A 17,354-nucleotide genomic window follows, 5' to 3' on the forward strand; every position below is an offset into this window, starting at 1 on the left:
CCAATGGCAGTTTATCATTCTTTCTTATGGTCGAGTAGTATCCCATTATATATATGAGAACATTATTCTAAGTGAAATAAGTCAATCAGAAAAAACTAAGAACCATATGATTTTACTCATTTGTGGATATAAAACCGAAACTTGTGGATACAAACAAGAGTATGGTGGTTGCCAAAGGGAAGGGGGGAGGTAGTGCAAGGGGTCTAATATAAGGTGATGGGAGAAGATTTGACTTTGAGTGGTGTGCACACAGTGTAATATACAGATCTTATAACACAGAAAACCATACCTGAAACCTTTATAATCATATTAACCAATGCCATTCCAATAAATTTAATAAAATAAATAAATAAAATGTAAGCTGATAACAAAAAAATACATGTAAGATAAAAATTTATAAATACACTTTTTAATAATGAAAAAAATGAATAAGAGTTACCATATGACCCAGGAACCTCTCTTCTTGGCATCTATCCCCAAAATTTGATACGTTTATTTTCAAAGCTATCTGTACTCCTATGCTTATTGCAGCATTAGTCACAGTGGCCAAGATGGAAACAACTTAAGTGTCCTTTGATAGATGATTGGATAGAAGAAGATGCAGTACTGTACATATACACAATGGGATACTACTCAGTCATAAGAAAGATGAAATACTGCTCTTTTCGACAATATGGATGGATCTTGAGAATATCATGCTAAGTGAAATGAGTCAGGCAGAAAAAGTCAAGAACCATATGATTTCACTCATATGTGGGATATAAAACTGAAAGCAACAAATGAACAAACAAGAAACACAAACAAAAAATCATAGACACAGACAACAGTATGGTGGTTACCAGAGGGGAGAAGGTGGGGAATGGTAAAGGATAAAGTGGGTCAAATATATAGTGACAGAAGAAGGTTTGACTTTGAGTTGGGCACACAATGCAATATACAGATGATGTATCATAGAATTATTTACTTGAAACCTATATAATTTCATTAATCAATTTAACTCAATAAATTTAATTAAAAAGCAATATGTAACTTCTATGTTCATTGAAGTATTATTTACAACTAGTTGCCCTGCACATGAATTCATGTGCCAGTAGTTCTCTGTGGTGCCTAGCCACTCTGTGCCCGCTGCCCAGAGGCTCTCTGCGGCTGGGGTGGAATACTTGCTTCGTTGCTATGGTGATGAAGCAAGCATCCTGCCAGGCCACTCATGCTACCTGCTCTCAGTGGCTACTTCCCCCAGGACTGGGGGACTCTGGTGGGACTGAGAGGACTGGGTGCTGCCATTTTGTGACTATGGGCGCCTCCATCTTTGTGATGGAGTGGCAGTTAATTTGCATATTACCATTTTATTAGATAGGATAGTTAAAATTTTGAAGCAGCCCAAGAGTCTCTCAGTAGATGAGTGGATTAAAAAGTTGTGGTACATTTACACAATGGAATATGATGCAGTAGTAAAAAAAAGGAAATCTTACCCTTTGCAACAACATAGGTGGACCTGGAGAGCATTACTAGTGTGCTAAGTGAAATAAGCTAGTCAGAGAAACACCATATGATTTTACTCATACGTGGAATGAAATGAATACAATGAACTAACAAGCAGAATAGGGACAAACTCATAGACAGTCTGATGATAACTGTTGGGTGAGTGGGAAACTGTGGGTGGTAGAGGGATTGAGCAAAAAAAGGAAATATTAAGAGAAAAAACGCACAGCAGAGGGCTGATTGCCTGAGGGAGGAAGAGGTGTCAGGGGAGATGTAGGAGGGTATAAGGTGGATAAATGGTGATGGACAGAGACTTCACTTGGGCTGATGAGCACAGTGTACAGATTTGTGCCCCTAAAACCTGTATAACTTTGTTAACCAGTGTCACCCCAATAAGTTCAATAAAAAGAAAACAAAAAGGCAGAGTTGGAGAAAGGAAGGTTTATTGATTAAGAAGGCACCATCTCAAGATGGAGGGTGCATTAATGCTTCTGCAAATTCATCTTCAGAGAGTCTAGAATTCAGGGGACTTTATGTTAAGGAAGGGAGGAGGGACAGGGTAATGGGTGGGTGCCACAACCTTCGAGGTGGGGTTCAGGATTTGAAGGAGGGGCCGATGCACAAATAAAAATACTATATAAGCGCCGAAACCAGTTTGGCTCAGTGGATAGAGCATCAGCCTGTGGACTGAAAGGTCCCGGGTTCGATTCCAGTCAAGGGCATGTACCTTGGTTGCGGGCACATCCCCAGTGGGGGCTGTGCAAGAGGCAGCTGGTTGATGTTTCTCTCTCATTGACGTTTCTAACTCTCTATCCCTCTCAATTCATCTCTGTGTAAAATCAATTAAAAAATACTATATAAGAAATATGAATTTAGAAAGCATTGGGGGCCAGGTGGTGCCTCTTTCTTAAGGAGCCACACCATGACCTGGCCTTGTCCGCTTTTTATTTAGTTTTAGATACATATCTTGCCCTCAATTAAACATGGCAAACAGGTAGCAGACAGACCATCTCTAAGGTCAGTAAAGACGAGTAAGGTCCAGTAAACGTTTACTTGGAGGCTATCAGGTCAGGAAATTGCTTTGAGCCACTGCAATCTCAACACGAACAATCGGTGCCTAGCGTCAGCCCTGCTAACACTCAAGGTCCATTGGCTTCCCTTGATGCATTTTCATGACAGTACTGGCAAGCGGTGGCTTCCCACAGGTGGGTGAAGGCTGTAGAGAGCTAACAGCCAACAGGGATCAAGGATAAGCTCAAAATCTCTAAATGTTTTTATTTTGTTGATTCCTTTTGATCTGAGTCTGGTACTGAGGGTCCTGTCAAGCTTTAATACACAGTCATTATTTTATATGTATATCCCCATCTGTTTAGGAGAGGCACCTTCTGACTAGGCGTTGTTCTTGCAAAAACTCAAACCTCAAACCCAATTCCTCTAGCTCAGTGGTGGGTAAACTCATTAGTTAACAGAGCCCCAAATCAACAGCACAACTATTGAAATTTCTTTTGAGAGCCACATTTTTTTAAACTTAAACTTAATGTCACCTCTTCAAAATAGACTTGCCCAGGCTGTGGTATTTTGTGGAAGAGCCACACTCAAGAGGCCAAAGAGCCGCATGTGGCTTGAGAGCAGCAGTTTGCCGACCATGGCTCTATTTAATTAGCATATTTTTAGCTTTGGGAGAAATGCTGGCTAGAATTAAGAGTCAAAAAGAGCAAGTATTTCAATCTGTATTACACCACCATCATGGGAACCATTTTACGGTACTCAGTCACCCCTGATCTTTTTCAGATCATATAGTGAGTTTAACTGGGTTCTCTGAGAATCTAGAAGTAGCTCAAATTAAATGGTACAAAGCTTAGTGCTTAGCTCTTCATCTTCTCTTTTTTCCAAAACAAAATGACACAAAACAAGTCAAACCTGCTCCTCATTTTTTTGTTTTCTCTATCAGTGTTGCCGCCATTTATCCCAGAGCCATCTCCTGTTGCTTTCAGGTCTGCTCCTTCTGCGTCTTCCTGCTAGGTCCAGTCTTTACCGGGGCCATTCCTCCTCTTCCCTTAGATTTATTTTATTTTATTTTTTTTCTTTTAACACCTTTTTCTTTTTTATTTATTTATTTATTTATTTATTTATTTATTTATTTATTTATTTATTTTAAATATATTTTATTGATTTTTTTTGCCCCCCCCCCTTCCTCTCAACATACCCTCCCTTCCCAGAGTTTTGTGTCCATTGGTTGTACTTATATGCATGTATAATATACAAGTCCTTCGGTTGATCTATTATCTCCCCACTCAGATCTTCCTCCCCTCTCCACTGTAATTTGACAGTCTGCTTGTTGCTTTACTGTCTCTATATCTATCTTTTGGTTCATCAGTTTATAATGTTCTTTATTATCCATAAATGAGTGAGGTCATGTGGTGTTTTTCTTTCATTGATTGGCTTAGAAACACGAATCAGAAAGGATATATGCACCCCTATGTTCATAGCAGCACAATCTACAATAGCCAGAATTTGGAAACATCCTAGGTGCCCGTCAGCAGATGACTGGATCCAAAAACTATGGTACATCTACACAATGGAATACTATGCTGCCATAAAAAGAAGGAATTCTCATCATTTGCAGCAACCTGGATGGAATTGGAGAACATCATGCTGAGTGAAATAAGCCAATCTTCCCTTAGATTTAAACCCAAGTGTCACTCCTGCTGGAAGTCTTCCTGGAGACCCACAACCACAGCAGTTTCACTTCCTGTATATTCCTATAGGACTCTGTACTTTCCCATTCATAGCAATTATCACAAGGACTATGGCTGCTTTTAAAATTCTGTTTCTTCTCCCTAGACCACTGGGTCTTATCCTTGAGTAACTAGTGTGTAGCTCAGTTCTTGATCCTGTTGTAGTGTTGCCAGTGGGAGCAAGTTCTCTTGCAGTGTCAAGAGAAAAGAATTTCAAACAGAAGACAAGTGAAGAAGTTTAAACCCAATGGCAAGATTTTATTGGGGATTCAGGGAATGAATACACCCTTGAGGATGAATAAGGTGGGCAGGCTCTATCAGCAATTGCCAAGAGGCTCCTATTAATTCAATGTAAAGGACAGGTATCATTCAAATTATTCAACGACTTTCTGATTCTTCCTGGGCTGGAGTCAGACACTTCTCAACCAATCCCTTTTCTGGACCTACTTGGGTTCCTCTATTCAATTTGATTACCTTTTCAGTTCTTCCCAGGCGAGGCTCTGCCCCTATATGTCATCACCCTGGCTCTTACTGTGCGTGCCCAAAAGTTCTGTTATATCATCTGGTTTCTACTGGGCATGAGCCCAGCAGAGAAATGTCCCCTTCTCCTCCCCCTGAGAATTTGGTACCAAGCTGGCAGCACCCCTGGGATCTTCCTCTCCACTCTGCGGAGTAAGTGTCCTCGTTGGCAGTCTCTGGAGTGTCTGAATGAGTCTGTTTATGCTATAGCTTCCCAGCAAACTTGATGTGATGCTCTCCTGATATTTGCTTCAGCTCTCTAGCTTATTAAGCTTATTAAAAAAAACAACAACACAGATGTTTTTATTGATTCCAGAGAGAGGAAGAGAGGAGAGATAGAAACATCAATGATGAGAGAGAGTCATTGATCAGCTGCCTGCTGCATGCCCCCTACTGGGGATCAAGTTTGAAACCATGGCATGTGCCCTGACTGGAAATCAAACTATGACCTCCTGGTTCATGGGTTAATGCTCAACCACTGAGCCACACTGGCTGGGCTAAGCTTATTTTTTTTTATTCCATTGTCCTTCCTTCCATCCTTATATTAATAACTAGCTACCTATACTAACATATCTAGTTTTGGCTTCTTATTACGGAAAAACTAAAAAAAAACCCCCACACATCTGAATCTGCTAATAAAAATGTTCTTTGCTTTGTTGTCAGCAGCTTCCCTCTGGTGGGGGTTTTAGTTCCTGAACAACAACTCAAGACATGAATTAGCTGTTAAGGAAGAATTACCAGTCTCGAGACCCTGCATCATATCTCAGATTAATGTTTAAACTACCATTAATTATTGCTTAATTGGTTTTTTTGTTGTGTTTCTGTGCATCCGTAACCTTTAATTAGTACCTTCAGAGCTTGTTGCCTGCTTTCAGGACTCAAGTGACGCTTCTCTTGTTGAGGAGCTGGGGTGGGGGAGCCCAAAGAGGAGTGCCTTCTGGGTTTTAATTTAAGTAGGGATCCCACAAATACTGTTTGACTGAGTAAATTAATGCTTAAAATAATTTTACTCTTTAATCCAGGAAATCCCCTCTATAGAAGCTAGTTAAAAGAAATAATTAGATACTATATTAACTATGTATGGTGCTAGTTTGGTACTAGAAATATTGGGGAGGACATTTTGTATATGATTGTCTAACCACTATGTCATACATCTGAAATTAATACAAAATAATATTGACTGTAAAGTGTACTATATTACACTGTAAAGGTTAAGCGACTGTCTGACCATTCAACCAGCCGCTGGTAGGTATGACGCACACTGACCACTAGGGATCAGACCCTCAATGCAGGAGCTGCCCAGTGACAGCAACTTTGCAGAGTGCCCTCTCACAGCTTGGACCCTTTGGGGGATGTCAAAGAGCCGGTTTCGGCCCAATCCTCCCAGGCCAGGCCAAGGGACCCCACGTGCTAGCAGCTAGAGGGACTCCGCTCACTCGGCAGATGCCCTTCGAGCTATGGCACTGCCCCAGGGGTGGTTGGCCAGGGGGCGACTGTGGGAAGTTGGCTCCAGGGCGTGTCCAGCCCATCTCATCCAGTCCTGTCCCGCCAGCCACCTTCTAATTAATTTCCTTTCAATGTGCATGAATGCATCCACTGGACCACTAGTTAAAAATAAAATTAAGCCGAAACCGGTTTGGCTCAATGGATAGAGCGTCGGCTTGGGGACTGAAGGGACCCGGGTTCGATTCTGGTCAAGGGCATGTACCTTGGTTGCGGGCATATCCCCAGAGGCAAGAGGCAGCTGATCAATGACTCTCTCTCTCATCAATGTTTCTAACTCTCTATCTTTCTCCCTTCCTCTCTGTACAAAAATTAATACAAAAATCAATGAAATATATTAAAAAAAATAAAAATAAAATTAAGTCTTAGCTGTTTGACTCAGTGGATAGTGTTGGCCCGCAGACTGAAGGGTCCTGAGTTTGATTCCAGTCAAGGGTACATGCCTGGGTTGCAGACTCAATCTCCAGTAGGGGGCATGCAGGAGGCAGCCAGTTCATGATTCTCTTTCATCATTGATGTTTCTCTCTCTCCCTCTCTCTTCCTCTCTGAAATAAAGAAAAAGTATATATTTAAAAAAATGTTCAAGAGCAAGTGGGTCCTCACCTTCTAGTTTCTGGGAGGAACAAAATAAAAAAAAGAAAAGAAAAAAAATTAAATTTAAAAAATTAAGAAAGAAAGAAATAATTGCAAGTTTAAATAAAGATTTATTTACAAAGGTATTTATTATAGTATTTTTTTATTTTATAAAATCCAAACATTTAATACTAGGAAAGTTGATTAATAAATTATAGTGCATTTCTATCATGGAATAATCTGAGGTCATTATAATTGAAATTTTATGTATATTTATTAACAAGCAAAAATATTTGGGAAATAACATATATTGAAAACCTCAGAAGTACCCAAATATGTGCAATATATGTGTGTGCGTGCATGTATGTGTCTCTGTGTGTGTCAGTGTGTGGGTGTGTGTTATGGTGGTTCAGAATGAGACACCCCAAGATGTGCTTCAGTGGTATATAGATTACTTTAGCTAAAGGCAATTTTATTTACTGGAAGGCTGTTCTTATTATCCTGCCATGACTGTTTGAAGCCCACACTGTGTATTACCTTATCCCTAACTCAGGTTGTCTTATTTATTTACTTATTACAATAAAAGCAATAGTATTGAATAATTTATTGTCAAATATTTGAAAATGCAAGGGACATCCAGTCTTGGCATAAATAGTCATAATTTCTTGCCTGAATGTGTTTATAATTTAAAAAAATGAGAGCGATAATTGATAGTGTATCTAAGTACCTCTGTTTTTTGTATGTTTTACTATTTAAAATTTTATTTGTGAAATAACTTATGTAAATTTTTAAATTAAATTTACTGGGATGACATTGGTTAAGATGTTCATAAAGATTTCAAGTGTACATCTCTATGATATATGATCTGTCTATTACATTGTGTGCCCACCACCCAAAGTCATATCGTCTTCCATCACCATACAGAGTATTTGGCCTCTTTACCAGATACTATCTCCCCACAGCCTCTTCTCTGGTAATCACCACGCTCTGTGTCTATGAGTTTCAGGTTTTTTTTTTTTTCCTCTCCTGAGGATATTTATTATTTATTTTAGCCCTCATCCAAGGATATTTTTTCCATTGATCTTCAGAGAGAGAGAGAGTGGAAGGCATTGGAGGAAGGGAGAGTTAGATGGAAGAGAGGAGAGAGAGAGGGAGAGGGAGAAGGATAAGAAGAGGGAGAGGGAGAGGGGAGAGAGAGAGAAACATTTATGTGAGAAAGACTCATCTACTAGTTGCCTGCCTATCGAGCACCCACCGGGCCGGGGAGTGAACTTGCAATCCAAGTATGTGCCCTTGACTGAGAATCAAATCTGAGACCCTTTAGTCCATGGGTTGACCCTCTAACCACTGGGAAAACCCAGCATATGTTCTGACTGGGGATCCAATCTTGACCTCCTAGTTTAGGGGTGTCGAACTCAATCAGAGAAGGGGCCAAAATCTAAAATCCAGCCAAAATCGCGGGCCGAATGGTTTACTGAACAGTCATAAACTGACAATGTCATAAACTGACAGTGGAGTGCAGTGATGACAGCGCAGTGCGGGCCACATTGCAAGGCCTGGCGGGCTGGATTTGGCCCGCGGGCCTTGTGTTTGACACATGTGTCCTAGTTCATAGGTCAATGCTCAACTAGTGAGCCATGACAGCCAGGGGCTAATTCATTCTTACTCTCTTTTATTGAGTTCTTCGTCTCCAGAATTTCTGTTTGGTTCTTTTTTCTAAAGTTTCAGTCCTTTGGGTAAAGTTCCCATTTTGTTAGTTGTTTTGTTTGTTTTTGTTAATCCTCACCCTGAGGATATTTTCCCATTTATTTCTTTTTAGAGAGTGGAAGGTAGGGAGGGGGGAGAGAGAGAAAGAGAGTGGGAGAGAGAAACCTCAATGTGAGAGATACACATGGTTGCCTCCCCTACCTGCCCCCACCCGGCTGGGGTTTAGCTTTCAACCCAGGTATATATTCTTGACCAGGAACCGAACCCATGACCCTTTGGTGCATGGCACGATGCTCCAACTACTGAGCAACATTGGCCAGGGCTTGTTTGTTGATTTGTTTTCTGGGCACAATAAATTGCCTGTCTGTATTTCTTGCATCTTGTTGAATATTTTCAGAACTGCAATCTTGAACTTCCTGTCATTTATATTACATAATTCCATCTTTAAATTTGTTTTCTGGATTTTTTTTTCCTTTTGATCTGCCTTGCTACCGTGGTGATTCATGGTACTCGATGGATTCCTTCTCCATCTAGGCATCTAGACAAAAACATTAAGTTCCATTGTTGGCCGGAAAAGAAAAGGTATGAGTGGCACTTCTCTAGCAGATTAACACAATGATGTCTTTCTCTTATTTTCCAGTAGATGGCGCTGAACCACCAGTGTTTTAGCTCTGAAATTCCAGTACCATCTACCTTCCCACCTTCCCCGGCCCCTCAGCCAGGCATTGCTATCCGTGTAGGTGCAGTGCATGAGGGTGGGGCTGGCTGGGGGAACTGCCCGCTCCTTTTGTTTTGTCCTCCAGTAATGGTGACCTCAGAGCTCCACAGGCTCCCACCTGTGCCGCTGTCCTGGGACGGATCTCAGAGTGCACCCTTTGCCCAGGGAAAATAGCGATTCTGTAGTACCAGTTCCTGGGGTTGCAGATAATGTGTTCTGCAACCCAATACCCAGGGTGAAGCGAGGTGAACTCGGGGCAGCTAAGGGAGAGCAGATCTCCGTGGAGTCGTTTCTCTGCCTGTCATGCCACCGACAACTGCAGCTGCACTCTTGTGCTATGTCCTTCCTTCCCAAGTCTCTGGGCTCAGCTGCCCTCATACTGTGCACTGCTGCAGGAATGCCCACCGAGTCTCTGCTCCTCCGGGCGGGGCTGAAGGGAGCACTAGCCACACTGGATTCTTCCTGAGGGCTGTGAGGGAAGCATCTGTTCCAGGCCTCTCTCCTGGGCTTGTAGATGGCCATCTACCCTCCGTGGGTCCAAACATCGTTTCCGTGTTCAAATATCTCTTTTTTATAAGGACAGCAGTCTTACTGGATTATGGTCTAGCCAAATAACCTCGTTTTAACTTGATTACTTCTGTGTAGATCTTTGTCTAAGTAAGGACATATTTTGAGGTACCATGGTTTAAGATTCGAACACATATATATATTTTCTTTTCTGGTTGGGGGAAAGGACAAAATTCAACCCAAGTTGCACACAAGAACCATTAATGATTACTTTCATTCCAAAGGCTGGGGCATAGAAAAACCTCTAGCATTTCTTTCTCTAGTTACTTGCTACCCAGTAGTAATATTTTCCTAAGTAGATAATAGATGACAACACAGAAAATTTAAGTTCCATTTGCTGGCCTGAAAAGATAAGATCATTTGATTTTGTGATTAATATAGCTTGCTATGTTAAACACATGTTAACAGAGGTTGTGTTTGTGTAGAACACTATAGTTTAGAAAGAACTTTCTTATGCTCATTTAATCGATCCCTATAATCTTCCTTTTAAAAATATTTTTTATTGATTTTATAGAGGAAGAAAGTGGGAGAGACAGACACATCAATGATGAGAAAGAATTATGAATCTCCTGCTTCCTGCATGCCCCACATTGGGGACTGAACACATAACCCAAGTTGTGCCCTGACCTGTAATTGAACTGTGACTTTCTGATTCATAGGTTGATACTCGATCACTGAGCCACACGGCCAGGCCCTGTAATATTTTTAGAGAGATAAAGAAACTGCTTCTCAGAGGATAAGTGATTGGCACAAAATTGCACAACTAGCAATTCCAGAGGATTGCTTACGATCCAATTAGTCTAACTCCTCATTAAATGTTTATTCCATTGCAAAAAATAGATTCTATGGTCCGCCTGATTGAGCCAAGCTACTGGCCACTGCATTTAACAAAAGAATAGGATGTTCCATAAGTTGCACGGGTCTGATATAATACTTACTGACTTTTGTGAAACATTCCTCCTATCTAAGTATATTGGCTGCACGGGATCACTATTGCAATGAATAGATTCTAGAGGGGAAGCCTTTGATGTTTTATGTCTGTATGAGGTGTTCTAGCTTCTTTAGTTCCTAATACTTCTCAAATACTTCTTTTCCTCTTCCCTTCTGTACTGAGGGAAGCGGGTTACTTATCCCATGCCCTTTGATATCTACTCTTAAACTGTTGCTAGAAGTTATCAGCCCTCACCAAACTTTTGCACGGGAAAATGGAAAAATTCTCACTCAGAATACATTGAGATACTTCCCAAACATTTCCCAGAGAGTTTTCTTTCCCATATTATATGAGCAAAGAACTCAAAACACTACTGTCTTTTCCATATTAATGTATCTAATATGTTTTGATTACTGCAATTGGGTGTTTCAATTAACATGATTCTTCTTGAATGGCTGTTTTTTAATTTTTGTGTTACTGTTATTAAATTTATATTGTATCTTTCTTAAAAGAAGAATGAATTACAATGTAATAAATTATATGTTGTATATAATTATATATATATAAATTATATATTATATTATAAACTACATATATGAATTATATATAAAATATGATAATAATAATACAAACATACATACATATGTACGCTATACAATGCTTCCTATTGGCCATGGTACTTTGTATGTCACTTAGGTGGAAAGGAAGGAGATGAGAAGGAACTATAATTTACAGTTGACTATATGCCTTAGGCTGACTCTGAAGTAAGTATTATTGCCCTTATTTTACAGATGAAGAGACCGAGGCTTGGAGGTGTGAGTTGTCCAAGGTCACAAAGTGGCAGAGCTGGGACTTGGATTTAGGTCTGTCTGTCTGGCGAATAATTCCACATCATATGTCCTACCCTAGCTGGCCAGAAGGGACTAGTAAAAGGTTCACTTCCTTGTTTAACATTTGTTAAGTGAGATCTGAGAAGAAGATGTTGTGAACTTGGTTTGTAAGAAGATACCAGGGTGCCGGGCACAAAGGGTCCAGTTCAAATTGCAATTGTTCTTTTGTTGACTAAGATTAAGATTAAAAAAAAAATCAGAATAAGATTAAGATTCACTGTTTCATCTGATTGCATGGGGATCCATGGGAGATTTCTGGGCATAAAGTCCCAGGTCCGAGGGTTATTCTCAGAGCTGCATGGGGTGTCAAACTGACTACAATTGATGGTCACCCTCTGGGCCTGTGGAAAGGTGATGGGGAATAAGGAGTCTGATGGAATCTACCTTCTGGTGTAGTTGCTTCACTCAGACCAAATCTGTAAGTGGTTAGATCTCAGAAAAGATCTGTAAGGAAATCCAGCCTGCTATGTTGTTGTGCTATAAGTTTTTACCTCCCCTTCTTCCTGAGTGCTCAGTGGAATCCCCTTCTGAGGAGCTGTGGCCCTGCTATTGGCTGCTCCTGGGGACAGTTCTCAGTGAGAGTAGCTCATGTGGGCTCCGGCTGTTGCTGCCTGTTCCCTGGCTCAAACTCAGCAACAGAACCTAGTCCAGCCCTGGGTCGTGGTTTACATCTAGAATATGAAGCAGGTGACAAGAGTGACGGTGCTCTTGATCTTGGGTGAGTTATTTTGGGATTAAGAAGCGTTGGGATCTGGGTTTAGACAGCAATCTACCACGTTGCCTGTGACCATTCTTTATCCAGGATGTTGAGGAGTGGCTTTGGAGTCCTATTTTTTCTCAGCATTTATTTGAGGTGTGTCTTATTTTTTCTCAGCATTTATTTGAGGGCAATAAGATGTTCTGTTACTAAACCCCAGGTCCATCCAGGAGGCAGAGAAATTAGACCTTCTGCCTCTGAACAGTTTTCCTGGGATTCCCTCAGAATAAATAAAAAATGTCCTGGAACCCAGTGAGAAGTAAATGGTAGTGAAGTAGAGGTGGAGGTGGATTGACTGTGGGAGAGAACATGGAGGGTGCATAGCTGGGCCTTCAACTCAACTTGGTTTCAGGGTAAGAGCTAGTATTGTGTTTTTACTCCCACAGGTACTTTGAGCCTTGCTAAGACCACCCAGCCCACCTTCATGCTCTCAGATGAAGGACAAGAAGTGAACATACCCTGTAACCACACCAAGATTGCTACAAATGAGTATATATTCTGGTACCAACAGATCCACAACCAGGGGCCACAATTTGTTATTCAAGGATATAATACGGACATGGCAAATGAAGTGGCATCTCTGTTGATCGCTGCTGACAGGAAGTCTAGCGTGCTGAGGCTGCCCTGGGCTTCCCTGAAAGACACTGCTGTGTACTACTGCATTGTAATTGGGGCACAGTGAGGCCGACAGGGCTGCACCTGTGCAGTATTCCCCTGTGGGTGGGAGTGTAGCCCAGAAGGCAGCCCAAGAGTAGTGCTTGCAAAAATGTTTACTTTATTTCATTATTTTCCAAAGGTATTAGCAAATCCAGGTGTTACTTTGCTACTAAAATTTTGTTGATCTTATTTTTTAAATAGGTATTCCATTTACATGGTCTGAAATTCAAAAGTACAAATGGAATACAATGCAGTGTCTTCATCCCACCGTCCCATCAGCTCATCCCTGAGCTACTCAATATACAAAACAAGGCAATCTGTGGTAGTTACACTATTGTTGCTTAGCTCAATGATGCTCCTCAGTTCATGTATAAAGACACACACACACACACACACACACACACACACACTATGCACATACACACTACATACCTTTACATACACTCTGTACATAGTCAATGGGGACAACTTGCTTCTCAGCTTTAAAAAAATTTAGCCTCAGTGTCAGATTATTATTTATTGTCACACAAAGTTTCAACATTTCTTTGGCCTCTTGCATCCATGAGATGATTTCCAAGACTCTTCTGAGTTCACACCACTCTGTTGCCCCTCTATCTGTTTTCCTTTGTCCCATTCCCCTGCTGTGAATGGCATGGCGAGGAGAAGGGAGATGACAGTGGAGAGGAGGGTGGGGAGAAATTTTGTTTGTATTTGGTGTGATAGATTATTTTGGGGGATATCTGTAGTAGACACAGAGATTCCAGGTCATTATCACATTTCAAAGTTGAGTCCTTTGGGTGGGGGAAGGGAAACAGGAATAATGGCTAAGTTTCTGGGAATTTTGCTAGTATTTCTGTGGCTTTATCAGGATGGCGAGGGATTATTATTATTATTAATGTTTTAAAATTGATTTTAGAGAGAAAGGAATGGAGAAGGAGAGAGAGAGACAGAATCATTGATCCGCTGACTCATGCATGGCCCCCACTGGGGATTGAGCCCGCAACCCGGGCCTGTGCTTGACCAGGAATGGAACTGTGACCTCTTGAATGGGATAATGCTCAAACCACTGAACACACCAGCCAGGCTATCATTATCATCATTATTTTTTGGGGAGGGGATTGTCTCTAATTTTGGAAGAAGGGAAAGTAATATTTGATGATATTTTCTATTTGATGATATATATTCTCTTTCTGTCCTCCGTATGAGTCAATGAAACAAAAGGAAAAGACCATGGGATGCAAGAGTGTTTCCATTCAGCTCATCTTAAAGTCTGATAGGGAAGTTTTCCAATATTATGGAAAAACCAAATAATTATAGAGCTTTAGTGCATATTCTTCTCCCCCTTAATCCCTTATATTTATGGTGAAAGGCAATATTTTTCTGAACTCAGATGTATCAGGGCCCAGGGCAGGCTGCCTCAAGATATCCCACAATAGAATGTTGATTTTTTGGAATTTAAAATCACTTGAGAAACAGCAGGACCTGGAGGAGCTCTTTTCTGTTCCTTTAAAAGCAAGAAATAAATCTCCATGACAGGTGTTCTCCCTGGTGGCTGAGAGACTGAGAGACAAACTTCTCACAAGGGTAATAAAACCCAGAGTTGAAAGTGAATATAAATAAAACTTGTAATGAATATCTTTACTAATTTACTACCCAAGCCCAAACTTTTAGATTACTCACTAATAAATAACCAAATCTGCTTAGACTCCTAATGAGTACTATCTTTATCCTGTCAATTTCTCAACAAATTTATTATTTCTTTGTCTAAAAAGTATAAAAAGGTACCTACATAGTTTGATCACTTCTTTGAGCTTCATTTTATGATCTAAGCATCATATTATGATTCTCCCATATATGTGTATTAAGTTCCTCCCCCTCCTGTTAAACTAATTTTGTGTCAATTTTATTATTTTACAACTAGTTCAGCCATAAGAACTAAAGAAGGGTAGATTGGGAGACTTCTCTTCTGCTCTCCAATAGATATTATCCTTTAAACTATAGGCCGAATGCACATAAATTTGTGCACTCAAGGGGGTGGGTCTCTCAGCCCAGCCTGGGCCCTCTCCACAGTCCGGGACCTCTTGGGGGATGTCCACCTGCTGGCCTAGGCTCACTCCCCTAGGGATTGAGCCTAAGCTGGCAGTCAGACATCCCTCTGGCAGCCTGGGAGCCCTCGGAGTATATCTGACTGTGGCTTAAGCCTGCTCCCTGCTGTAGTGGGACATTCTTAGCACTCCTGAGGAGGCTGGAGAGGCTCCTATCACTGCCGCTGGGTTCGCAGGAGTCAGTCTGGCTTGTGGCTGAGCAGAGCTCCCCCTGTGGGAGCATACTGACCACAAGGGGGCAACTTCTGCATTGAGCGTCTTCCTCCTGGTATCCAGTGTGTGTTATAGTGACCAGTCATCCCTGGTCATTCTGCAGTTAGGGTCAATTTGCATATTACCCTTTGATTATATAGGACTAGAGGCCCGGTGCATGAAATTCGTGCATGGGGCAGGTGTCCCTCAGCCTGGCCTGCACCCTTTTCAATCCAGGACCCTTTGGGCTTAAACCAGCAGTCAGACATTCTTCTTGCAATCTGGGACCACTGGCTCCTAACCACTCACCTGCCTGATCGCCCCTAACACCTCTGCCTGCCTGCTTGATGCCTCTAACTGCTCCCCTGCCTCCCTGATTGCCCCTAATCATTCTATCTGCCTGTCTGATCACCCCTAACTCCTTTGCCTGCTGGTCTGATCACCCCTAACCTCTCTGTTTGCCTGCCTGATGGCCCTTAACCACTCTGCCTGCCAGCCTAATTGTCCCTAACTGCTTGATGGGGGGCGGGGGCCAATCCTGGGAGGGGCCATCTGCCTACCTGATTACCCCTAACCACTCTGCCTGTCTACCAGATCACCCCTAACTTCTGATCTGCCTACCTGACCACCTCTCAACACTCTGCCTGCCTGATCACCCCTAAACGCCTCTGCCTTGCCCCTGCCACCCTGGCTTTACCCAGAAGGACGCCCAGATGCTCATCCAGAAGACATCTGGTCTAATTAACATATTACCCTTTTATTAGTATAATTTTTATTATTTTATTAAAAAAACCATGTTATTGATTTTTGAAAGAGTGAGAAAGGAAGACGGATATAGAGATGGAAACATCAACAGAGAGAAACATCAATTGGCTGCCTCCTGCATGTCCCCTACTAGGCATCAAGCCTGCAACTTGGGCATGTACCCTGACCAGGAATTTGAATTGTTTGATACTCAACCACTGAGCCGCACTGGGCAGGCTAAATAGATAGCTTTTAAAATGGCGGCAGCCAATCACAGTAATAAAAAAAAAGTAAAGAAGCAAGGAACAAACTCAAGTAAAAGAGAATTTAAATAAAATAAAAGAGGAGTTCTAAATTAATGAGGAAGAACAGAATTATTCCTCAAATGTTTTTGTATAAAAAAAAAAAAAAAAAGAGAAAGAAAAAACATTTTTGTATCAATTGCTTGGGTCAGAGTTCTTGGACTATATCCTGAAGCATTCCCACAGAGCAGGGAGAATGAACGTGAAACCTGCCTGATGAGGGCACAGAAGTTCACAGCAGTCTGCTTTAAGTACAAACAGCCTCAAGTTTACTAAAAAAGATGGAGGGATTATTTTTATTTTACTGCATAACATATCCATATTGATTTTGATGCACCATAATCTTTTAAATAATTCACCAGTTGGCACATTTTCTAACTTTCCAATAATAATAGTGCTCTCAGCCATAGCCAGTTTTGCTCAGTAGATAGAGCATTGCCCTGCAGATTAAAAGGTCCTGGGTTCAATTTTGACCAAGGACACATGCCCGGGTTGTGGGCTTGATTCCCCAGTAGGGGGCATGCAGGAGGCAGCTGAACATTGAAGATTCTATCTCTGAAAAAAAGAAAATAAAAAAATAATATTTTTTTCAGATGATTTATCAGATTTATTTCATATTTTGTCTTGAGGGCAAGAGTATACTAATTTGAGAAGCACAAAGTTGAATATTTAAAAAAAGTGTTGCAAGATCATCAAGTAATCAATAAATATTGGCTGAATAAAGAAATGAAATACTGTACATAATGAAATTCCAGAGAGAGAAAGAGTAGTTACTAAATCACAAAGTTATCAGTAAAAAAATATTTTTATGCTAATTAAGTAATTAAATGGGGAATAACTTTTTAAACTTAAAAACAATGGAAGAAATAAAAAATAGAATTTAATTACATAAATATTAAAAGCTAATGTATTCTATGAAAAATGACCAAAATTACATTCAAACTGCAGTATACTATTAATATGCTGCTA

The 17,354-nt window shown here is 40.9% G+C and overlaps 1 gene segment (V, D, J or C); it reads left to right on the top strand.

Annotated features, from left to right (window-relative positions):
- Positions 1–12,306: 12,306 nt before the first annotated feature.
- LOC311620464 (T cell receptor alpha variable 4-like) lies at positions 12,307–13,067 on the top strand. The segment is given in 2 exons: positions 12,307–12,346; positions 12,772–13,067.
- The last annotated feature ends 4,287 nt before the right edge of the window (positions 13,068–17,354 follow it).

Source organism: Pipistrellus hanaki, assembly GCF_964339955.1.
Source record: "Pipistrellus hanaki genome assembly, chromosome: 1".
NCBI classification, from domain to species: domain Eukaryota; kingdom Metazoa; phylum Chordata; class Mammalia; order Chiroptera; family Vespertilionidae; genus Pipistrellus; species Pipistrellus hanaki.